At 35.5% G+C, this 20,573-nt stretch overlaps 1 long non-coding RNA gene across 1 annotated transcript in view; it reads right to left on the reverse strand.

Moving 5' to 3' along the window:
* The window catches only part of LOC134730612 (uncharacterized), a 140,561-nt gene that overhangs the window by 28,619 nt on the left and 91,369 nt on the right, over positions 1-20,573 (reverse strand). The window contains exon 2 of the long non-coding RNA XR_010112476.1: positions 19,583-19,675. This is a non-coding gene — a long non-coding RNA (uncharacterized LOC134730612). The remainder of the gene's footprint in view (positions 1-19,582; positions 19,676-20,573) is intronic.

The following is a 20,573-nucleotide window of genomic DNA, read 5'->3' on the forward strand; positions in this document are numbered from 1 at the left end:
CAGGAAGTCTTTGCGTAAGCCAATGTCTAGAAGGGTTTTTCCAATGTTATCTTCTAGAATTTTTATGGTTTCAGGTCTTAGATTTAAGTCTTTGATCTATATTGAGTTGATTTTTGTAAAAGGTGAGAGAAGAGGATCCAGTTTCATTCTTCTACATGTGGCTTGTCAATTATCTCAACACCATTTGTTGAATAGGGTGTCCTTTCCCCACTCCATGTTTTTGTTGGCTCTGTGAAGATCTCTTGACTGTGTTTGGGTTTATTTCTGGGTTCTCTGTTCTGTTCCATTGGTCCTTATGCCTATTTTTATATCAGTACCATGCTGTTTTGGTGACTATGGCCTTATAGTATAGTTTGAAGTTGGGTGATGTGATGCCTTTGCGTTTGTTATTTTAGCTTAGTCTTTTGGCTATGTGGCTCTTTTTTGGTTCCATATGAATTTTAGGATTGTTTTTTCTCTGTCTGTGAAGAATGATGGTGGTATTTTGATGGTCATTGCATTGAATTTGTAGATTGGTTTTAGCAGTATGATCATTTTCACATTATTGATTCTATCTATCCATGGGCATGGAATGTGTTTCCATTTGTTTGTATCATCTATGACTTCTTTCAGCAATGTTCTGTAGTTTTCCTTATAGAGGTCTTTCACCTCCTTGGTTAAGTATATTCCTGATTTTTTTTTTTTTTTTTTTTTTTTGTCAGCTATAGTGGAAGAGGTTGCATTCTTGATCTGATTCTCAGCTTGCTCATGTTAGTGCATGGCAGGGCTACTGATTTGTGTACATTAATTTTGTATGCTGAACTTTGCTTAATTTCATTTACCAGTTCTGGGAGCTTTTTGAGTGAGTCTTTAGGGTTTTCTAGGTATAGATGTATATCATCAGCAAACAGCCACAGTTTGACTTCCTCTTTACTAATTTGGATACTCTTGATTTCTTTCTCTTATCCAATTGCTCTGGCTAGGACTTCCAGTACTATTTTGAAGAGGAGTGGTGAGAGTGGTCATCCTTGTCTTGTTCCAGTTCTCAGGGAGAATGCTTTCAACTTTTCCCCATTCAGTATAATGTTGGCTGTGGGTTTGTCATAGATGCCTGTTATTACCTTAAGATATGTCCCTTCTATGCCAATTTAGCTAAGGGTTTTAATCATAAATGGATGCTGAATTTTGTCAAATGCTTTTTCTGCATCTATTGAGATGATCATGTGATTTCTGTTTTTAATTCTGTTTATGTGTTGTATCACATTTCTTGACTTGCATATGTTAAGCCATTCCTGGATTCCTGGTATGAAACCCACTTGATCATGGTGGATTATTATTTTGATATGCTATTGGATTTTGTTAGCTAGTATTTTGTTGAGGATTTGTGTATATATGTTCAACAGGGTTATTGGTCTGTAGTTTTCTTTTTTTGTTATGTTCTTCCCTGATTTTGGTATTAGGGTTATACTGGCTTCATATAATGATTTAGGGAGGATTTCCTCTTTATCCTGTGGAATAGTGCCAATAGGATTGGTATCAATTCTGCTTTGAATGTGTGATAGAATTCAGCTGTGAATTCGTCTGGTCCTGGATTTTCTTTGGTTGGCAATATTTTTTATGCAATTTTAATCTTGCTGCTTGTTATCAGTCTGTTCAGAGTTTCTATATCTTCCTAGTTTAATCTAGGAGGGTTGTATATTTCTAGGAGTTTATCCATCTCTTCTAGGTTTTCTAGTTTATGCACATAAAGGTGTTCATAGTAGACTTTAATAATCTTTTGTATTTCTGTGGTATCATTAGTAATATTTCCTGTTTATTTCTAATTAAACTTATTTGTACTTTCTCTTTTTTCTTGGTTATTCTTGCTAATGGTCCATCAATTTTATTTATCTTTTCAAAGAACCAGCTTTTTGTTTTTTGTTTCATTTATCTTTTGTATTTTTTGTTTGTTTCAATTTCATTCAGTTCTACTCTAATCTTTATTATTTATTTTCTTCTGCTGGGTTTGGGTTTGGATTGTTCTTGTTTATCCAGTTCCATGAGATGTGACCTTAGATTGTCTATTTGTGCTCTTTCAGGCATTTAATGCTATGAACTTTCATCTCAGCACCACTTTTGCTATATCCCAGAGGTTTTGATAGGTTGTGGCACTATTATTGTTCCGTTCAAAGGAATTTTAAATTTCTTTCTTGATTATATTGTTGACCCAGTGATCATTCAAGAACAGGTTATTTAATTTCAAGGTATTTGCATGGTTTCAACTCCTTTTGGAGTTGAGTTCCAATTTTATTCCACTATGATCTGAGAGAGTACTTGATATAATTTCAATTTTCTTAAATTTACTGAGACTTGTTATGTGGCCTACCATATTTTGGAAAATGTTCCATGTGCTAATGAATAGAATGTATATTCTGTAGGTTTTGAGTAAAATGTTCTGTAAATATCTGTTAAATTTGTTGTAGAATATAGTTTTAGTCCATTGTTTCTTTATTGACTTTGTGTCTTGATGATCTCTCTAGTGGTGTCCGTGGAGTATTAAAGTCCCCCACTATTATTGTGGTGCTGCGTAATTCATTTCTTATGGCTAGTAGTAAATTGTTTTATAAATTTGGGAACTCCAGTGTTAGGTGCATATATATTTAGGATTGTAATATTTTCTTCTTGGACTAGTCCTTTTGTCATTATATATTGTCCCTCTTTGTCTTTTTAAACTGCTGTTGCTTTAAAGTTTGTTTTGTCTGATGTAAGAATAGCTACTTCTGATCACTTTTGGTGTCCTTTTGCATGGAATATCTTTTTCCACCCCTTTATTTTAAGTTTATGTGAATCTTTAGGTGATGCTTTTGAAGATAGCAGAAATTTTGGTGAATTCTTATTCATTCTGCCAGTCTGTATCTTTTAAGTGGAGCACTTAGGCCACTTATATTCAACATCAGTATGAGATGTGAGATACTATTCTATTGATCATACTATTTGTTGCCTGAATACCTTGTTTGCTTTCTTTGTGTTATTGTTATATAGGTCCTGTGAGATTTATGCTTTAAGGACATTTTATTTTGGTGTATTTCAAGGATTTCTTTCAAGATTTACAGGTCCTTTTAGCATTTGTTGTAGTGCTAGCTTGGTAGTGGTGAATTCTCTCAGTATTTGTTTTTCTGGAAACGACTATTTTTTCTTCATTTATGAAGCTTTGTTTCTCTGGATAGAATATTATTGGCTGATAATAGTTTTGTTTAATAAAGGAGGCTAAAAATAGGACCACAAACCCTTGTAGCTTGTAGGATTTCTGCTGAGAAATCTTCTATTACTCTGATAGGTTTTCCTTTATAGGTTACCTGATGCTTTTGCCTCACAGCTCTTAAGATTCTTTCCTTCATCTTGACTTTAGATAACCTGATGACTATGTGCCTAGGTGATAATCTTTTTGTGATGAATTTCCAAGGTGTTCTTTGAACTTCTATTTGGATTTCTAGATCTCTAGCAAGCCTAGGGAAGTTTTTCTCGATTATTACCCTCAGAGAGGTTTTCCATACTTTTAGACTTCTCTTCTTCCTCAAAAACTCCAATTATTCTTAGATTTTCATGTTTAACATAGTCCCAAACTCCTCGGAGGCTTTGTTGATTTTTTAAAATTCTTTTTTCTTTGTCTTTGAGGGATTGGGTTAATTCAAAAGCCTTGTCTTCGAGCTCTGAAGTTCTGTCTTCTGCTTGTTCAATTCTATTGTCAAGACTTTCAAGTGCATTTTGCATTTCTCTAAGTGTGTCCTTCATTTCCAGAAGTTGTGATTGTTTTGTATTGATGTTATTTCACTGAAGATTTTTCCTTTCATCTTCTGTATCATGTTTTTCATTTCTTTAAGCTGGACTTCACCTTTCTCTGGTGCCTCCTTGATTAGTTTAATAATCGACCTTCTGAATTTTTTTTCTTTTTGCAATTCAGAGATTTCATCTTGGTTTGGATCCATTGCTATTGAGCTGGGGTGATCTACTGGGTGTGTTAAAAAAAAAAAAAAAACTCATTTTGTCATATTACCAGGATTGTTATTCTGGTTCCTTCTCATTTAGGTAGACTATGTCAGAGGGAAGATATGAGACTCAAGGGCTGCTGTTCATATTCTTTTGTCCCACCGGTTGTTCCCTTGATGTGGTGATCTCCCCCTTCCCTTAGGGGTGGGGCTTCCTGAGAGCCAAACTGTAGTGATTGTTTTTGTTCTGGGTCTAACCACCCAGCAGAGCTACCAGGCTCTGGCTGGTGCTGGGGAGTCGATACAAAGAGTCCTGTGATGTGGTTCATCTTCAGATCTTTCAGCCACGGATACCAGCACCTGCTCTGGTGGAGGTAGTAGGGGTGTGAAGTGGATGCTGTGCCGGTCCTTGGTTGTATTTTTGTCTAGTTTTCTGGTTTTGTGTTGGTTGGCCTCCAGCCAGGAGGTGGCACTTTCAAGAACACGTCAGCTGCAGTACTGTAAGGAAAAAGCAAAGTTGCCCTAGGCTGGCCTGGTAAGTATTCAGGTTTCTCAGGCAGTGGGCAGGTCTGGAGAAGTGCTCTCAAGAGATTATGACTTTTGTCTTTGGCAACCACGGAAGGTAGAGAAAGACCACCAGGTGGGGGCACAGATAGGCCTATCTGAGCCAAGACTTTCCCTGGGCAGGACTTGCTCCGGTGGCTGTGGGGGATGGGGGTTGTGGTTTTCAGCCCAATGAAGTTATGTTCCCAGGGGAATTATGGCTGCCTCTGCTGAATTATACAGGTTTCCAGGGAAGTGGGGGAAAGCCGGCAGTCACAGGCCTCACCCCATTCCCACACAGCCTGCAGTCCTAAAGGCTGGTCTCACTCCCACTGACCCCACAACAGCACCAAATCTATTTCCAGGCAGCCAGTGACCAAGCCTTAGAACTTGCCCCAGACCACCAGCTTCCCTCAAGAGAAAACAAGCAGACTCACAATTTTTTGGCATCTCAAGGAGCCTGCTGCAGCGATCCAGTTCCTTCAAAGGGTCTGTCTGTGGATTCTCTCAGCTTTCCTTGTATGTTCCTGTGATGGTTCTTAGAGTAAAAGTTCATGATGTTAAGTCTCCACATGTTGCTCTGTCTGTCCGAGTAGGAGCTGCAAGCTAGTCCTGCCTCCTATCCGCCATCTATTTTTAATTATTTTCAGGAATCTCCATACTGTCTTTCATAATCACTGCATCATTCTACATTCCCAGCAACAGTCTATAAGGGTTCCAATTTCTCCACATCCTTGCCAAAACTTTTTTTTATGATAGCCATCTTAACAAGTGTGAGGTGATATCTCATTGCATTATGCTAAGTGAAATAAGCCAGTCACAGACAAACACTGCATGATTCACTTATATAAGGTCTCTAATATCATCAAACTCATAGAAGTAGAGAATAGAATGGTGGTTACCAGGAACTAGAGAAAGAAAAATGGGGAATTTTTTTCATTCTTTCTTAGAATGCTCATCTGTTTTTGCATGCTGCTGACTTTATCTATTTGAGCTCTTAGCATATCATATTAATATTAGTGTTCATATTAACATAAATTCCAACATCTCTGCCATATGTGAGTGTGGTTCTGATGCTTGCTCTATCTTTTCAAATTGTGCTTTTTGCTTGTGAGTGTGTCTTGTAATTTTTCTTGATACCCTGATATGATGTAGTTGGTAAAAGTAACCTGGCACACTGGTTTCTGCTAATGCCTTTTTGCCCTGTTAAGTTGTGAATCTCTGTATTTGTATGTATATCTTTTTATTTTGGGGAGCAGTGGTTTGCCTGGCAACCTCACTTCTCTAACAGATATAATAAGAGTTGTTGATTCCTTAGTTTTTTCAGCTTTTTAATTGTTAAGATGGAATGACAATTTCTAAGCTCCTCAAAACGCTGGACCAGAAAACAGAAGTTAAAATTTCCTTTAAAAAAGTTGAAGATAATCTTTTAAGATCTGTCTTTGCAAATGATATGTAAATAAGGTCCACACTGTGGACAATAGAGTAGAGGTTGATTTAAATCATCTAATGTCACCCTTATTAAATATCATTTTTAGTTTTGGTTCTATAGCTTAGTTACAATGCTAATAGTCAGACTCTCAAAATAATCACATTCCTACAATTTAAGAAAAAAATATATGTAACTAACCTGCACATTGTGCACATGTACCCTAAAACTTAAAGTATAATAATAATAAAATAAAAAATAATAATAATAAAAAATAAAATAAAATAAAATACATAGAAAAGTAAAAGCTTTACTTTCATTCTATTTTAAGGCATCTTCACACAAAGAAAAAATGTTTTAAAAATGTTCCTGTATTCATAAAAATAAAGTAGTTAATAATAGCACTCAATCTACACATTAATAATGATAATCTTATATCCTTATATATAGTTACTTACTACTTCACATATTTCACAAGGGATTTGTGGGGATTACTTTTAAACATAATTTATATTAATATTTACATACTCTGGGAAAAAAAGAAAACACTACATAAATGTCAATTGCTGCAATTAAGGGTCCTCAATATTAAAATGCTATGTTAACACAAAATTTGAAAAGAAAGAAATCATTTCTTTAAGAAAAAGAGGAACCTAAAACTTGGTGAGAAAAAAAATATTAGAGACAAAAAAGTAATTAAATTATTGATACCAATAAACAATGTTATTTTAAGGACAAATGGACAAGTATGAGACCATTCATAAGTTTATGCAATTTCTGTTAGTAGAACTAATATAATAGAAGACATCTATAAATGATAAAAAATAATTTAAAAGCACCTGTCATATACTTCAAATTATTTAAATAATTTGATAGTAAATGAATTATTCATTCATAAATAGTGCCAATTAAGGATCTAAATTTATTTGCTCTTTTTTATTATCAACAGATGATTCCTATTTTCAAACATTCCATTGATACTATGATTCCATTAACAAGAAGAATCCCTAATACTGATACATAATGCTTATTACTTGCTCACAAAAATATCCATTAGAATTCTTCCTTAGGTTTTTCAGGTACCTACAATATTGGTAATATAACAAATAAAAACATGTTAATGCAATCATAAACTAATTATATACTTTAATGGAGTTGTTCATCATTTTTTAAAAAGGTAAACAGTTTGAAATTGTGAGGTGCCATAATGTTTTCTTTGAGTTGAACTGATCAGATCTAAATTTTCAGTATTTACTTGAGCCATGATTTTAGAAATGCATTTATACCTTTTCTTTCTCCACCACTCTGGAATTTGACTCTGGAATTTGACTTTAATTAATTAGAAATGCATTTATGCCTTTTCTTTCTCCACCACTCTGGAATTTGACTCTAATTAATGCAATTGTGGATGACTCAGTTTTAGAGATAAACATAATTACCTAAATAAAGAGATTATTTGTCTAAAATATCATAATCATTTTATTGAGGTAAGTTTAATTTATTAATAAGAGATTTCCTGGCTTATAACCTTCCATTCAACCCTAAGGCTGATTGGAAAAACCATACTATGAGAGACTTAAATGACCCTAGGAACTAGTGTACTCACTAAGATGATGGGTTGCAACTTTCAAAAACAATTCTTCAGAGAAAAGAAGAGAAAAAAGCCAGTGTGCATGTGTATATTTTTATATGTGTGTGAGTGTGTGTATGTATGTATAGTCATTTTTATACAAAGCGCTGAGTTATATACGTATAACTGTTTTGCTTCTTTATTTGTATTAAGATATTGTCTGCATACAGTTTCCCCTAAGCTGTATTCTGTGCTCTAAGAATAATGATGATGAATGTTAAAATACAATTGATAGTTAAGGAACTCACGCCAACCCCAGTAGCTCTTATCTGGATCAACCAGTTACTGGTAGTACTCAGAGCGTTATCTGGGTTCAAGATGTCTCACCTTAGTTCTGGCTGAAATAGTGAAGGGCAGTGACTAGAACTGGAAAACTGATTATTATAAGTAACATGCTGAAGAGCTGGTATTTTTTTTCCTGGAATATTGACTTCATGAAGAAGAAAATAAATCTGTCACAAAAGGGGATTTCAGAAGTTATGCTAGTATTAATATAAAAAGAGAGATGTAGCAAAAATATTAAAGATAGATATTGTCAAAAGCATAGGTATTTGTATATATGTCTGTGTGTGTGTATATATATGATAGACGCATAGATACATATGTAGAAATATTTTATATGTCATTACACATGCTAAGCATGTCATCTGATTATAATTTAAGTCATTTTTCCACTTCACTATATTGTTTGCCATTTAGATAAAAAGTATGAGACAGAAGAATTAGAAGGGAGAAGTTTCAAAATGAATAGTTGTATGAAAAAAGACTTTCTGGCATACAAACCAAAATATTTTTATTAAAAATCAGCCAGTATTTCAATGATCAGCAATATTACCTATTTTAATCAATTCGAATAGCACATAAAATTCATTGTGGGATTAACAAGTACACCATTTACAATCCCGAGTGTGGGCATTTTCTATATACTTAATAGCTCTTCAGTAAGCAAACCCTGTGCAGGTAATTTTGAAAGATATATACTATGTACAACGTAATTTAAAAGTAATGAAGGCAGAGCAATCCATCACAAAACTAAATTCACTCCTCAGCAGGTGTGTTTCATGGCCTGGGTAGATACTTTTATTAGGGCAAGCATTATTAGATTATTTTTAAAAATTGGTAAGTAGAATTGTGTCCTATTTTTGTTCCAATTCAAAAAGATAAGCAGTTGTGTGGCACTGGAAGTACAATTGATCATCCTTGATCTTCTCAACATTATATCAATTTTAAGCCTTAAGTAAACAAAACAAATGTAAACACACTCATATTACATTTAAAAATTAAAATTAAGCATAAGCTACTGTAAATTCTAGAGTTTTTAAGACAAATGCAAAAACAGGTTTCACTAGTTCAGCTCAACAAGAGCAAAATATTTATGTACTCAATATCAAAATCAATGTAGGAAGAAAATATATAACGTGTTGAAAGTAGTTAATTATTACTGTGTCAACTAGTCGCACTTATTTTTGGTACCATTTATTACACGGTAGCTTTTATCAGAATAACACTTTTGCAAGGAGATACATAACACTACAGAACATCCTATACAAGCCGGGCGCGGTGGCTCATGCCTGTAATCCCAGCACTTCGGGAGGCAGAGGCCGGCGGATCACAAGGTCACGAAATCAAGACCATCCTGGCTAACACAGTGAAACCCTGTCTCTACTAAAAATACAAAAACAAAAATAGCTGGGCGTGGTGGCGGGCACCTGTTATCCCAGCTACTTGGGAGGCTGAGGCAGGAGAATGGTGTGAACCCAGGAGACAGAGCTTGCAGAGAGCCGAGATCGTGCCACTGCACTTCAGCCTGGGCGACAGGGTGAGACTCCAACTCAAAAAAAAAAAAAAAAGGAAAAAAGAACATCCTATACAGGAGGATCTAAAGAAGTTACACTTTTTAAAAATAAAACAAAAGCACATACTTTGAGCTCTGCAGTCCTTGCTTTACTTTAGGGTTCACTCTTGGTGGTGTATGTGCTATGGGTTTGGATAAATTCCAAATGACATGTATCCACTATTATGCTATAATACAGAGTAGTTTAACAGCCATTAAAATCCTCTGTGTTTGGCCTATTCATCCCTCCTTCCCTTCAAAACCTCTCGCAATCACTGATCTTTTTCGTGTTTTCATATTTTTTACCTTTTCCAGAAATCACAAAGTATGTAGCCATTTATGATTGACTCTTTTCACTTAGTAAATATGCATTTTAGTTTCCTCTATGTTTTTAATGGCTTCATGGCTCATTTCTTTATAGCGCTGAATAACATTTCATGGTCTGGAAGTGGTAAGTTTATTTATTCAAGCACCTACTAAAAAGCATTTTGGTTGCTTCCAAGTTATAGCAGTTATGAATAAAGCTACTATGAACATCTGTGTGCAAGTTTTTGTTTGTTTGTTTGTTTGTTTAGAGACAGTGTCTCACTCTGTTGCCACTCTGTTGCCCAGGCTGAAATGCAGTGTCACTGTCATGGTTCACTGGGCTCAAGCACCCATGCCTCAGCCTCTTGAGTAACTAGGACTACAGAAGCACAGCCCCATGCCTCGTTAATTTTTCTACTTGTTTTGTAGAGACAGGGTATCACTGTTGCCCAGGCTGGTCTTGAACTCCTGGGCTCCAGTGATCTTCCCACCTCAGCCTCCCAAAGTGCTTAGATTACAGGTGTGAGCCACTGCACCTGGCCTGTGTACAGGGTTTTTTGTGAACATAAGTTTTCAATTTCTTTGGATAAATACCAAGAAACACAATTGCTGGATCATATGGTAAGAGTATGTTTAGTTTTGCAGGAGCCTAACAAACCGTTTTCCAAAATGGCTGTACCATTTTGCATTCTCTCTAGCAATGAATGAAAGTTCCTGTTGCACACATCCTTGCCAGCATTCTACGTTGTCAGTGTTTTGAATTGCAAATATTCTAATAAGATCGTATTGTTGTTTTAAGCTGCAATTCCCTAATGATATATGATATTGAACATACTTTCATATGATTATTTGCCATCTATATATCTTCTTTGGTGAGCTATCTGTTTAGATCTTTTGTCCATTTTAATGGGTTGTTTTCTTGTTATTTTAGGAGTTCTTTGTATATTTTTAATACTGCCTTTTATCAGATATGTCTTTTGCAAATACTTCCTGCCAATTTGTATCTGAACTTTTATTTTTTTCTTTTTTTTATTTAATATATTTTTTTTTATTATACTTTAAGTTCTAGGGTACATGAGCAAAACGTGCAGGTTTGTTACATATGTATACATGTGCCATGTTGGTGTGCTGCACCCATTAACTCATCATTTACATTAGGTATATCTCCAAATGCTATGCCTTCCCCCTCCCCCGACCCCACAACAGGCCCCAGTGTGTGATGTTCCCTGTCCTGTGTCCAAGTATTCTCATTGTTCAATTCCGACTTACGAGTGACAACATGCGGTGTTTGGTTTTCTGTCCTTGTGACACTTTGCTGAGAATGATGGTTTCCAGCTTCATCCATGTCCCTACAAAGGACATGAACTCATCATTTTTTATGGCTGCATAGTATTCCATGGTGTATATGTGCCACATTTTCTTAATCCAGTCTATCATTGTTGAACATTTGCTATTCCAGGTCTTTGCTATTGTTAATAGTGTTGCAATAAACATATGTGTGCATGTGTCTTTATAGCAGCATGATTTATAATCCTTTGGGTATATACCCAGTAATGGGATGGCTGGGTAAAATGGTATTTCTAGTTCTAGATCCTTGGGAATCACCACACTGTCTTTGCAGAATGGTTGTACTAATTTACAGTCCCACCAACAGTGTAAAAGTGTTCCTATTTCGCCACATCCTCTCCAACACCTGTTGTTTCCTGACTTTTTAATGATCACCATTCTAACTGGTGTGAGATGATATCTCACTGTGGTTTTGATTTCCATTTCTCTGATGGAGAGTGATGATGAGCATTTTTCCATGTGTCTGTTGGCTACATAAATGTCTTCTTTTGAGAAGTGTCTGTTCATATCCTTTGCCCACTCTGTGATGGGGTTTTCTTTTTCTTATAAATTTGTTGGAGTTCTTTATAGATTCTGGATATTAGCCCTTTGTCAGATGAGTAGATTGCAAAAATTTTCTCCCATTCTGTAGGCTGCCTCTTCACTCTGATGGTAGTTTCTTTTGCTGTGCAGAAGCTCTTTAGTTTAATTAGATACCATTTGTCAATTTTGGCTTTTGTTGCCATTGCTTTTGGTGTTTTACACATGAAGTCCTTGCCCATGCCTATGTCCTGAGTGGTATTGCCTAGTTTTCTTCTAGGGTTTTTATGGTTTTAGGCCTAACATTTAAGTCTTTAACCCACCTTGAATTAACTTTTGTATAAGGTGTAAGGAAGGGATCCAGTTTCAGCTTTCTACATATGGCTAGTCAGTTTTCCCAGCACCATTTGTTAAATAGGGAATCCTTTCCCCATTTCTTGCTTTTGTCAGATTTGTCAAAGATCAGATGGTTGTAGATGTGTGGTATTATTTCTGAGGGCTCTGTTCTGTTCCACTGGTCTACATCTCTGTTTTGGTACCAGCACCATGCTGTTTTGGTTACTGTAGCCTTGTAGTATAGTTTGAAGTCAGGTAGCATGATGCCTCCAGCTTTGTTCTTTTGGCTTAGGATTGACTTGGCAATGTGGGCTCTTTTTTGGTTCCATATGAACTTTAAAGTAGTTTTTTCCAATTCTGTGAAGAAAGTCGTTGGTAGCTTGATGGGGATGGCATTTAATCTATAAATTACCTGGGGCAGTATGGCCATTTTCACGATATTGATTCTTCTTATCCATGAGCATGGAATGTTCTTCCATTTGTTTTGTCACCACCAGGCCTGCCCTACAAGAGCTCCTGAAGGAAGCACTAAACATGGAAAGGAACAACCAGTACCAGCCACTGCAAAAACATACCAAATTGTAAAGACCATAGATGGTAGGAAGAAACTGCATCAACTAACGAGCAAAATAACCAGCTAACATCATAATGACAGGATCAAATTCACACATAACAATATTAACCTTAAATGTAAATGGGCTAAATGCTCCAATTAAAAGACACAGACTGGCAAATTGGATAAAGAGTCAAGACCCATCTGTGCGCTGTATTCAGGAGACCCATCTCACGTGCAGAGATACACATAGGCTCAAAATAAAGGGATGGAGGAAGATCTACCAAGCAAATGGAAAACAAAAAAAGGCAGGGGTTACAATCCTAGTCTCTCATAAAACAGACTTTAAACCAACAAAGATCAAAAGAGACAAAGAAGGCGATTACATAATGGTAAAGGGATCAATTCAACAAGAACAGCTAACTATCCTAAATATATATGCACCCAATACAGGAGCACCCACATTCATAAAGCAAGTCCTTAGAGACCTACACAGAAACTTAGACTCCCACACAATAATAATGGGAGACTTTAATACCCCACTGTCAACATTTGACAGATCAATGAGACAGAAAGTTAACAAGGATATCCTGGAATTAAATTCAGCTCTGCACCAAGCGGACGTAATAGACATCTACAGAAGCCTCCACCCCAAATAAACAGAATATACATTCTTCTCAGCACCACATCGCACCTATTCCAAAATTGACCACATAGTTGAAAGTAAAGCACTCCTCAGCCAACGTAAAAGAACAGAAAGTATAACAAACTGTCTCTCAGACCACAGTGCAATCAAACTAGAACTCAAGATTAAGAAACTCACTCAAAACCGCTCAACTACACGGAAACTGAACAACCTGCTCCTGAATGACTACTGGGTACACAACAAAATGAAGGCAGAAATAAAGATGTTCTTTGAAACCAATGAGAACAAAGACACAGAATATCTGGGACACATTTAAAGCAGTGTGTAGAGGCAAATTTATAGCACTAAATGCCCACAAGAGAAAGCAGGAAAGATCTAAAATTGACACCCTAACATCACAATTAAAAGAACTAGAGAAGCAAGAGCAAACACATTCAAAAGCTAGCAGAAGGCAAGAAATAATTAAGATCAGAGCAGAACTGAAGGAGATAGAGACACAAAAAGCCCTTCAAAAAATCAATGAATCCAGGAGCTGGTTTTTTGAAAAGATCAACAAAATTGATAGACTGCTAGCAAGACTAATAAAGAAAAAAAGAGAGAAGAATCAAATAGATTTAACAAAAAATGATAAAGGGGATATCACCACCGATCCCACAGAAATACAAACTACCATCAGAGAATACTATAAACACCTCTATGCAAATAAACTAGAAAATCTAGAAGAAATGGATAAATTCCTCAACACATACACCCACCAAGACTAAATCAGGAAGAAGTTGAATCTCTGCATAGACCAATAACAGGCTCTGAAATTGAGGCAATAATTAATAGCTTACCAACCAAAAAAAGTCCAGGACCAGATGGATTCACAGCCGAATTCTATCAGAGGTACAAGGAGGAACTGGTACCATTCCTTCTGAAACTATTCCAATCAATAGAAAAAGAGGGACTCCTTCCTAACTCATTTTATGAGGCCAGCATAATCCTGATACCAAAGCCTGGCAAAGACACAACAAAAAAAGAGAATTTTAGACCAATATCCCTGATGAACATCGATGCAAAAATCCTCAATAAAATACTGGCAAACCAAATAAAGCAGCACATCAAAAAGCTTATCCACTATGATCAAGTGGGCTTCCTCCCTGGGATGCAAGGCTGGTTCAACATATGAAAAATCAATAAATGTAATCCAGTATATAAACAGAACCAAAGACAAAAACCACATGATTATCACAATAGATGCAGAAGAGGTTTCTGACAAAATTCAACAGTGCATCATGCTAAAAACTCTCAATAAATTAGGTATTGGTATTGGCGGGACGTATCTCAAAATAATAAGAGCTATCTATGACAAACCCACAGCCAATATCATACTGAATGGGCAAAAACTGGAAGCATTCCCTTTGAAAACTGGCACGAGACAGGGACGCCCTCTCTCACCACTCCTATTCAACATAGTGTTGGAAGTTCTGGCCAGGGCAATCAGGCAGGAGAAAGAAATAAAGGGTATTCAATTAGGAAAAGACGAAATCAAATTGTCCCTGTTTGCAGATGACATGATTGTATATCTAGAAAACCCCATCATCTCAGCCCAAAATCTCCTTAAGCTAATAAGCAACTTTGGCAAAGTCTCAGGATACAAAATCAATGTGCAAAATTCACAAGCATTCTTATATACCAATAACAGACAATCAGAGAGCCAAATCATGAGTGAACTCCCATTCACAATTGCTTCAAAGAGAATAAAATACCTAGGAATCCAACTTACAAGGGATGTGAAGGACCTCTTCAAGGAGAACTACAAACCACTGCTCAACGAAATAAAAGAGGACACAAACAAATGTATCTCAACTTTTAATTGTATTGACAATATATTTGACAGCAGAAATTCTTAATTTTTATGAAGTACACTTTAATGATTTTTTCTTATCGATTGTGCCTTTGATGTTGCATCTAAAATATCAGCACTAAACCCAAGATCATCTAGATTTTCTTCTATATTATCTTATAGAAGTTTTATAGTTCATATTTTATTTTATTTATTTTTATACTTTTGAGACTGAGTTTTGTTCTGTCACCCAGGCTGTAGTGCAATGGCGTGATCTCAACTCACTACATCCTCTGCCTCCCTGTTTCAAGTGATTCTCCTGCCTCAGCCTCCCAAGTAGCTGGGATTACAGGTGTGTACCACCACACCCAGCCAGTTTTTGTATTTTTAGTAGAGATGAGGTTTCACCATATTGCCCAGGCTGGTTTTGAGCTCCTGACCTCAGGTGAGTTACCCACCTCAGCCTCCCAAAATGCTGGGGTTACAGGCATAAGCCACCATGCCCAGCCTAATTTTGTATTTTACATTTAGGTCTGTGATCCATTTTGAGTTAGTTTTAGTGAAGAATGCAAGGTCTGTTCCTAGATTCTTTTTTTTTTAGGGGGGGGAGCATGTTGTTCCAATGCCATTTGTTAAAAAGAATACCTTTTCTTCACTGCATTGCCTTTGCTCTTGTGTCAAATATTAGTTGATTGTATTTATGTGGGTTTATTCCTGGTCTCTCTCTTTCGTTCCATTGCTTTATTTGTCTGGTCTTTTGCCAACACTATACTGTGTAAATATAGTAAGGCACAAGGTCAGGTAGTTTTACTCTCTGACTTTGTCATTATTGAGTTTGCTATTCTGGGCCTTTCGTTTGCTATCAAATAGGTTTATTGCTATCCACAAAATAAAATACTAGGATTTTGATTGCAGTTACATTGAATCTATAGATCAAGTTGAGAAGAACTGACATCTTGGCAATATTCAAATTCTGATGAACATGGCATACCTCTCCATTTATCTAATTTTTTATCACTTTCATCATAAATTTCTAGTTTTCTTCATTAAGCTCTTATATATATATATTGTTAGATTTACACCAAATGTAAATGATAACGTGTTTGTAATTTAAAATTCCACTTGTTCATTGTTGCTATATAAGAAATTGACTGACTTTTATACATCAACCTTGTATCTTGCAACCTTGTCATAATTGTTTTTTAGCATCAGGTTTTTGCGTTTGGGTCAATTAGTTCAGATTTTCTACAGAGATGTTCATATTATCTGCTAGCAAAGCCTTATTTCTTGTTTCTCAATCAGTATACATTTTTATTTCCTTTTCTTATTGCATAAGCTAGGATTTTCAGTAAAATGTTAAAAAGGAGTGGTGAGTGGGAACATTTTTTTCTCATACCTGATCTTAGTGAGAAATCTTGTAGGTTCTCACCATTAAGCATGATGTTAGCTGTTAGGTATTTTTGTAGATATTCCTTAATAAATTGAAAAAGTTCCCTTCTATTCCTAGCTTCCTGACAGTTTTAATCATAAAGGGTATTGAATTTTGTCAAATATTTTTTCTTCATGTGTTAATATGATAATGTGATTTTTCTTTAGCCTACTGATGTGATATAAATTAAATATATTAATTGATTTTTGAAATGTTAAGCCAGCCTTGCATACCTGGGATAGATAAATCCTACTTAATATGTTATTCTTTTAATATATAGTTGGATTTGATTTGATAATACTTTGTTGAGGATGTTTTATGTTAATAAAATAAATTAGTATGTAGTTTTCTGGCAATATCTTTGTCTGGTTTTGGTAGGAGGGTGACACTAGCCTCATAGAATGAGTTAGGAAGTATTCCCTCTGCTTCTATTTTCTGAAAGAGATGGTAGAGTATTGGTATAATTTCTTGCTTAAATATTGGTAGACTTCACCAGTAAACCCATTTAAATCTGGTGCTTTCTGTTCTTAAAGGTTATTTATTATTGATTTGTTTTCTTTTATAGATATAGGCCTATGTAGATTGTCTATTCTTGTATGAGTTTTGCCAAACTGTGTCTTTCAAAGAATCTGGCCATTTCATCTAGGTTATTAAATTTACAAGCATAATATTTTTCATAATGTTCCTTTATTAATTTATAACATTTATTAGACCTGTAATAATGTTCCCTCCTTCATTTCTGATATTAATAATTTGTATCCTCCCTCTTTTTTTCTTAGTCTAGCTAGAGGCTAGTTGATTTTATAGTTTTTTCAAGAATAAACTTTTGGTTTCATTGATTTTTCTGTATTAATTTTATTTGTTACTTCATTGATTTCTGCTGTAATACTTTTTATTGCAATACTTCATTTCTTCTCCTTTATAACTAATAAGAAAAAAATTGATAATAAAACAAGAAGAAATTGGCAAATCCACAATCATAGTGGAAGATTTCATACACTTCTCTCAAAAAACAACTAAACCAATGGAACTAACCCTAAAATAAGGATCTAGGAGAGTTGAACAACAAAACAACAGCAATATAGAATTATGCCTCCAAAAAACGGAAAGCATATGTTATATCTACATAAGAGAAACCATATATTATATATACAAAATGCTTATCATCATTTTTTGCCCTAATGGACATATTAACAAATACCAAATGACAACAACAAAGAAAACAGGCCAAACACATTCAACATAATGGAAAACAATGGAAATCAACAACATAAATTGAGCTGAAATTCAAACCAAATCGTACTTCCTGTACTCATTTCCCAGGGCTTCTATAACAAATTACCACAAACTAGGTGACTTCACAAAACAGAAATTTATTCTCTTACTATTCTAGAGCCTAGAAGTTTAAAATCAAGCTTTCTGCAATGCTGTGTTCCTTCTGAAGAAGAGGGAAGAACTTTCTTGCTCCTTCTGTTTCTGGTAGCTCTAGGCATTCCATGGCTTGTGGTAGGATAACTCCAAACTCCGCTTCTGCTTTCACATAGCCTTTTCCTCTTGTCGCTTCATTTCTCCTCTCTGTGTCTCTCAAAAGGAATCTTGACATTGTATTTAGGGCTTATCCAGATAATACAGTATGATTTACCTTAAGATCTTTAATTTTATTTGCAAAGATCCTTTTTCAAAAAAATATCACATTCACAGTTTCTAAGAATTAGGACATGGACATATCTTTTTGGGTGCCACCACTGAAATCACCATGTTCTCATTACCAGCACCTTCCTTTTATTTTGTCTTTTAAAAGCCCCATCCACATTCATTTGGTGAATGCAAATGAGCAGAATAAGCTCCAGCATACAAAGATAAGCTTCAATAACATGTCACCTCTCACATCTAGCCAACTACCTTAACAGATTGTCAGTCTTGTTCATAGTCACTCAATGCATAGGCCTCAATTATTGTACAATCTGTGGCCCAAGTGATTCAGAAATATTGTCTGCCTCTCATGTCCACAAAAAAGTACTAACTTTAGCCCATGAGCTATGAACAAAATGAAAGTTGCCATTTAGGCTAGCCATTAGAAAACACTGCATTATATCTTTTCACCAGATTACCCAGGTGGCATTTTCAAGGAAAACTTGGAAATTAGTTTAAGTCCAACTCTCATTTTCAGAAAAAAAAAAATTCCAGTCATTTATTTCAGAATTGCCCATCACTCATGCAGAAATCAGAGAGGATTAGCTAAGCATTATTTTCTTCTCCTAAAATGCCCTTGAAAAAAATAATTATATCCTTTTTTTTTTTTGCACAGTAACCTAGTTCCTGATTCCTTTCCTTTTGACAACCACTTCTCCCTTTCTTCACTTCTCCCTGGTTTAAACCATAATCTCCCATGGCAAGATTTGTTTTTGTAAGACATAAAGTAATAGGGCAACCCCATTTGCTGCAAACCCTCAGCTTAACCACTGTTGGGTCCTCTACCTTGCACAGAAATGTGTTAGAAGATTTAAAGTTATACCAATAGCATCTTTTGCTGAAATATCCCCTTCAGCCAGGACCTAAGAATTCAACCCAAACTCTGGTAGCACAGGATTTGGTAACACAAAAGAAACATTTTAAGAAATAAGAAAGTCAAAGAGTTGTGTTATAGCATTAATCCCACCCTCTGTTTCCCACCCTAAGAAACTTTCCAAGGAGACCCCCTCCCACTTTTTTCATTTTCACATATTTATCAGATTGTGCAAGCCAACACATTTCTCTTTCTCCATATTTTTGGCATTAAATATCTTAACTTCACATTTAAAGTTTCTATAAACCCACCACTCTGAGGTGATAAGCAATGTGATATTTACAAGCAATGTTGCCTCTTCTTAGACCATCCCTGAGTATTAGTCACTGTGAAATGGGTGTCTTAATCCAAGTAAGTAAAAATGAATGCTCCAGAGTGAAATGCCACGTTTTTCCAATCTAATCCTTTAATAATATTTTATCTCCATCAATTTTCTATTTTTCTATTTCTCAATCTACTTATTTAAAATTTGAATTGTCCTTGTTGTAGCAGTAGAAACATCACATTGAAATAACATTGAAGACGGACTTATTTATTCTGGAAATATCTTTAATGTGCCTTTTCAGTTCTGTAGATATAAAACAATGTCAAAGATATTCTGAAAGAGAAAGCATATCAAGACATTCCTTGCCTTTGAAAAAGCATGTGAAGGCCAGGCACAGTGACTCATACCTGGAATCCCCACACTTTGGGAAGTCAAGGCAGGAGAATTGTTTCATCTCAGGAGTTCAAGAACAGCTTGGGCAACATAGGGAGATCTCAGCTCTACTTAAAAAAAAAAAAGAAAGAAAGAAAGAAAAAGAAAAGGCATAGGATTACCTATGGTAGTGAAAAAAAATGAGACAAATCCCTTTTCCTCTACATCTCTGTGTATATGCACCTTTATCTGGGATTACTTTCAAATGATATGGTTGAGGCCTGTTCCCTTTGAGGTCCAATGCTTTAGAACATTTCTAAGGGAAGATAGCAAAACAGGACAAAAGCTCTCTCCACTTCCCCAGAGAAACTTATTATAAGAAAGAAATAAATCTGTCTGGTCCTCTGGATGCAGTTCTAGGTTATGGTCTTCTATAGATGACAGCTTCTTACAAGGACTCTAGATCCCTTTGGAACTTATTACAACTAACTTATGCTGTATAACTATTAGGGTAAATGACTGTGTATTCGTTGTGTATAGGGCAAAGGAGCCGAGTCTACCTTGTTGTGTGACATGACTGGGTTTCATTTTGTATGTATGTGTTCGTGTGCCATGAAGCTAAAGGATTGTACAACCCATGTTTTTGTGTTATAATCAATAAATGAGCAAAAGGAGAGAAGACTTGCCTGCAGACAGGAAGTGCTGAAAACTTGTTCAAGAAAAATTTGAATAGATTGAATGAAGACAAATTATGCAGAACCAAAGGAAGAGAAGAGAAAGTTTCAGATTGATGAGGCAGCAACTGAAGGCAGCAAAGTTTGTTAAAGTGTATAATACACCATTAAGGTGTGTTTAGGAAAGATTGTCTTTGGTGCGACACAAAGATTCTTGAGAAAAGAAGATAAATTACTTAATTTCTGTGCACCTTAACGTTCTTATCTGTAAAATATGGTGAGTAATAATAGCCACCACATTCATAAGGTTTTGGTGAGAAATAAGTGAATTAATATATTTAGATCACATAGT

Source organism: Pan paniscus, chromosome 5 (genome assembly GCF_029289425.2).
Source record: "Pan paniscus chromosome 5, NHGRI_mPanPan1-v2.0_pri, whole genome shotgun sequence".
In the NCBI taxonomy this organism is placed as follows: Eukaryota; Metazoa; Chordata; class Mammalia; order Primates; family Hominidae; genus Pan; species Pan paniscus.